Below are 6,031 nucleotides of genomic sequence, written 5' to 3'. Positions count from 1 at the left end.
GTATGAAAAGATTTGCACTGTTTAACTGTTTTCCTGCAAATGTGTCTTGTTTGATTCTGGAAACGGAGATTTCATTGACTGGAACTGGTATCCCAAAGAGTGAATGCATAGTGCGAACTCCTCTTAAAAGGTTTACTGCAATACCTGTTGTAGCCGATGGCAATACGACTTTTGCCAACCCTCTAACGTGATGCATTAAAACTTCATAGAGGTATGTTTTACCGCTGCCTCCAGGACGTTTTTGGCGTTGGATCGGCTTGGTTTTCTAAAGCGCTCACAATAGTGTCATATGCAATCCGTTGTTGTTGATTTAAGGATTTTTTCTTCTCTGTTGCCAACAATAATTCATAAGCTTCATCATACTCTTGAATTTGTGCAACTTGACTTGCAGGCTGTGGCAAAATAAAGTCTGAAAACGTTTTTCCATGCAGTAGTAGGACATTTTGGACATCTTGCATGGCTTAAGATTCGCAATTTTGACAATTTCCACTTTTGTTGTGAAGACGTAAGCAGTAATCTTCAATTATATGTTCTTTGAAATTTGTCCAAAGTTGAGCTGGATTTGTAGGCGGTCCAAAGACAGAAATGTAGGCGAACAATTCACGAAGTTTCTTAGGCATATGTAGGGTAACTGCGTCTTCTAAAGTAAGTGTCCACATAGTATCATCCAATAGAAGTCCTAAAGCCAAAGCTGCAGCTTTAAATGTATCGTGCAATACTCCATTAACTGTTTTCAAATCTTCGTAACTTCTAGCTCCTTTGACATGCAGTAGTAACAGCCGAAGGCAATATCTTTCTTAATCATTGACACTAACAGTATACATGCGTCCAATTATTCTGCTAAGTCCTCGTTTTCTTGGCTTCCAAGTTTTATTCCAAACGTAATGCTCTGGAATCTCTCGATACAAATACTGCCTTGCGTTTTCGTCACGTTGGTTCAGCAAAAACCATTCCATTAATGTTGACGTTGTGCTTAAATTTTTTGAGAAATCTTCGACTTGAGCATTTTCAAAGAAATAAAGCTGCTGTTGATTTGGTAAATGAATAGCTAAACGTATAATGGCATGGGACTGTGAATGCAAGGGAAACGCAAATATTCTCCAAGCAGCTTCTGGATCACTGACATATTTTGAGTCAACAAACCGTGATGATTCATCGTGATTGACTGTTTTTTGTTGTATTTCGACGTTAGCTTTGTCATGCCCCTTGTAGATGTACTTGAAAAGATATTTAACACTTTTTATTGAAGCGCCGATTTCAACGTTGATGTGACAGTTGTAGCTTTTTAATAAGTACGGGTTGTATGGAACTATCCATGAGTTATTTATAATCTTTTTGTTGTGTACAATGTTATCAATCAGTTGTCTCCGGTAGGATGGGTAGCCGTCCAAATCTTTAACAGTGTGCTGTTTCAACTGCTTTGGAAACCCTTTTGTACACTTTCCGTTTTCCATGCATGGACTTTTTGGATTTGCTACACCGCATGGGCCATGAACCATATTACAGATTACAATATTATACAATTCAGGATACTTTTCTTGGTTAGGAATTTCAGCCCACACTGTGTTGTCAATTTCGTCCTCCGTGCGAAACTTGGAATCCGCGTCTAAAATAATTAGTTTATGCGCATGTTGGAGACCTCGTTTCTGAAACTCTATGACGTGTACCATTGCTACGACTGTTCCAAAAAGCCTATTTTTGATGTCTTTAACAAGACTGCTGAGTTTTAGTCGAAATACGTGTGCAACTAAGTCCGGCCTGTGTTCAACTTGCTGCCAGGGTTGTAGATTTTCTGCTATTTCCGGCCATTTAGGATTACAGGTCATTGTTAAAAAAAAATGTCAGGTCTTCCATACTTTGTTACTATTGCCATTGCATCTTGATAACGCTGTTGCATGTTGCGGGGGCTACCTTCAAAGGACGACGGGAGAATTACTGTTTTTCCAATTGGAATTCCTTTTTGAATGGATTGTTTTTGCAAATGTTCTTGAAGAACGCAGTAGTCTTCAACTTTAAGTTGTTTTTGGTTCATTCGTATGAAATTGAGCCGATTAGCTTCAATTTTAACGTATGCGTCGACTAAGTACTGTTGTGTCAGTTTCCCACCGTTTAAAATAGGATTGTAGTAATTTTGCACAGACAGAAGAAAACTGTAGTACTGTAGTTGTGTAATTCTTCTTGAAGTTCCTTGCTGGTGTAGGTTTTCATGCCACCCTTGATCAGTGCTTTGAAAGAATAGCGGATACAGAAGAGCATCAAGGTTGCTGTGCAAAATGCTAATACGTTGTGTTTTAGGAACGAAAGGGTTGTTTTTGTCTGGCTTAAGATGGACTAATATATCTCTTTGAAAAGGAGGCTCTCCATCATCGTTTTGAAAAACAACTGCGACCTCACTTACACGTGGTTTGTTGTAACATCGGGGATCTTGTTGACGTTCTTGTTTAATGGCCATGATAATAGAAGGCATTTCCGTCCCATTTTGTATAGCTCTCTGTTCCTCCTCAGCTTCAACGTCTTTTAGCATGCGATATGCGGCAGCAAATGGGCTGATTGTTTGTAAATGTGCGGCAATTAGGTTCATCAGTTCTGCATTACACTTTTCATTTTCTTTTCGGTTCATCCTTTGTTCTGTAGCCTCATTTGGATCAAAGATGTATAATTGTGCAAATGTTGGTGGTTGTCCTAGTTCTGGGTGAAGTGTTCCAGTGCGGTGGTAGATCTGGCCATGAATTTTAAAACAATTCAGTCCTAATCCAGGGGGCGGTGCAATGTTGGCACCAAATGAAGCAAACGCATGAGAACTGTTGATACTTCTGATATTTTCCATAAAATTTATACTGTGTTCATGCGTTCCTTTCATCAACTGCTCAAAGAGATCTGAGTAGTGACGTCTTGGTAGCATCAATTTTCCTTTTTGGTAGCATTGAGTAAACTGATTGTCAGATGGTTTTTCCTCTATGAAATTCAGAGAGTCACATTTTGAACAAACAACATTCATCTTCCCACAGTAGCGTTGAATAATTATAGTTTCATTGTCTGTTAAGTAACGTGCAAGTTTTTGAATGTTCTGCTGGGTTTGCCTTAGTTGGTAGAGCATTCTTTTTTGATAAATTTGTCGATCGTGTTGTTCTCGGTTTGTCCTAGATTCTGGAGATTCATGAAGCCGACATTGTCTATGGGATTCCGCATCGTGTTCCTGTCTAGCCGCAGTGTGTTGCGGTGTTTCCCGTTCCCGACGTTGTCTGTGAGATTCCGCATCCTGGGCATGTCTGGCGCCAGTGTGTTGTGTTGTCTCTTGCTCCCGACGTTGTCTGTGACATTCCGCATCCTGGGCTTGTCTGGCGACAGTGTGTTGTGGTGTCTCCTGTTTCCGACGTTTTCTGTGAGCTTCCGCATCCTGGGCTTGTCTGGCGGCAGTGTGTTGCGGTGTCTCCTGTTCCCGGTGTTTTTGGTGAGCTTCCACATCCTGGGCTTGTCTGGCGGCAGTGTGTTGCGGTGTCTCCTGTTCCCGGCGTTTTTGGTGAGCTTCGGCATCGTGGGCTTGTCTGGCGGCATTGTGTTGCGGTGTCTCCTGTTCCCGGTGTTTTTGGTGAGCTTCCGCATCCTGGGCTTGTCTGGCGGCAGTGTGTTGCGGTGTCTCCTGTTCCCTGCGTTTTTGGTGAGATTCCGCGTCCTGGGCTTGTCTGGCGGCAGTGTGTTGCGGTGTCTCCTGTTCCCGGCATTTTTGGTGAGCTTCCGTATCCTTAGCTTGTCTGGCGGCAGTGTGTTGCGGTGTCTACCGTTTCCGACATTGTCTGTGAGATTCCGCATCCTGGGCTTGTCTGGCGGCAGTATGTTGTGGTGTCTGTTGCTCTCGACGTTGTCGTTGTCTTGCTGCTTCTGCTGCTTTTCTGTCTTCCTCCGTGGCGTATTTTCGCTTACGACCCATTATAAAACAGGAAGTGTAAAGAAGTATCTCTTTAGCGCGCTGTCACTGGCAGAACGTGTTCAGTAAACCTGACAGAAGTCCCTCGCACAGTGTGACTGAAGTCCCTCGCACAGTGTGACTGAAGTCCCTCGCACAGTGTGACTGAAGTCCCTCGCACAGTGTGACTGAAGTCCCTCGCACAGTGTGACTGAAGTCCCTCGCACAGTGTGACTGAAGTCCCTCGCACAGTGTGACTGAAGTCCCTCGCACAGTGTGACTGAAGTCCCTCGCACAGTGTGACTGAAGTCCCTCGCACAGTGTGACTGAGAAAACCTGCTCAGTACGTTATGAGCAGTTTGTGAGTCACATGACCACATGGGCGGAGTTAGCCCTGCTATCTCCCGAAGGTGGCGTAGCTATTTGAAATGTTGCGGTAATTGGCCGGAGAGCGTGTTTAAAATTGGCGCGAAAATCTGTGATTGGTTGCGGGCGGCATCCGCGACCAATCATAGAAGCGGGTTTTAAATCTCGCGTGCCATGTTACTAAGGAGCGGACAGCGAATTTCTGGTCGCGCCCTCCTGCCGCGACCAATCAGCGTATCGTATTGGTGAGGACCAGGGAGCGGCTGCCTGTGCGGTTACTTCTGCTGCGAACAGTCGCTCATGTCCCGGCTTCTCGGAGCGGAAGTATCCCGACCCGCAGCGGCGCTCCCCGTTCCTCCCTTCACACCCTAGCCGCATGGATGTCCGCGCCGCTCCCCAGTCCTCCCTTCCGCATGGATATCAGCGTCGCTACCTGTGCGGATACTTCCGTTGCGAGATGCCGTAACATGAGCGACTGCTCGCAGCAGAAGTATCCCGACCTGCAGCGCCGCTCCCCGGTCCTCCCTTCACACCCTAGCCGCTGATCTCCCGACAGTAGCCGCATGGTGTTACTAAGGACCGGACATTTGTGTCAAAAATCTCTGATTGGTCGCGAGCGCTGCCCGCGACCAATCACCGATTTGGGCGCCACATTTAAATAGCGGCCGCGACCAAACACAGATCTTGCAGAGAAATTTAAACACCGCTGTGCTGATTGGTCGCCGACGCTGCCCGCGACCAATCACCGATTTGGGCGCCACATTTAAATAGCGGCCGCGACCAAACACAGATCTTGCAGAGAAATTTAAACACTGCTGTGCTGATTGTTCGCGGACGCTGCCCGCGACCAATCACCGATTTGGGCGCCACATTTAAATAGCGGCCGCGACCAATCACAGATCTTGCAGAGAAATTTAAACACTGCTGTGCTGATTGTTTGCGGACGCTGCCCGCGACCAATCACCGATTTGGGTGCCACATTTAAATAGCGGCCGCGACCAATCACAGATCTTGCAGAGAAATTTAAACACTGCGGGCAGCGTTGGCAACCAATCAGCACAGCAGTGTTTAACTTTAGCGGCAAGATCAGTGATTGGTCGCGGCCGAAGACCAATCATCGAATCGTATTGGTGAGGACCGGGGAGCGTCGCTGCCTGTGCGGCTACTTCCGCTCCGAGAACCCGGGACATGAGCGACTGCTCGCAGCAGAAGTATCCCGACCTGCAGCGCCGCTCCCCGGTCCTCCCTTCCGCATGGAGGTCAGCGGCGCCGGCGGTTGGGGTCCTTCTGCTGCTACCGGCCGGGAGATGAGCGCCTCGCGCCGGTCATCTCCCGGCTGCATCTCCGTCCCGCAGATGAGCCGCTAACGGCCGCCATCTTTTTTCAGAAATCCCGCGGCGCTGATTGGCCGCTGCCAGACCAATGAGCGACGCGGGATTTCCAGGACAGACAGAAAGACAGACAGACAGACAGACAGACGGGATAAGACGATTATATATATATATATATATATATATATATATATATATAGATGTATCACTAAGTGTAACCTAAAAGTGTGTCCTCCACCCTCACCCACTACATGGTTCCCCCTATCTTTGGTCCCCCCCCATCTCCTTTATCCCGGCTGGGGCAGCACCCTGGTGCATATAAGCCCCCCACAGGACAGGAGTGGTGTAGTGTTGAGTTCTGAGGCTGGGTCCCGTGTGGTGCTCCATCCTTACCTCGGAGAGGAGATACCACACCTCGGTCTGAGGTGCA

This window comes from Phyllobates terribilis, unplaced genomic scaffold, assembly GCF_046119375.1.
Source record: "Phyllobates terribilis strain yellow unplaced genomic scaffold, ASM4611937v1 Scaffold_399__1_contigs__length_1738980, whole genome shotgun sequence".
NCBI lineage: Eukaryota > Metazoa > Chordata > Amphibia > Anura > Dendrobatidae > Phyllobates > Phyllobates terribilis.
Note: the sequence above shows the minus strand (reverse complement) of the source record.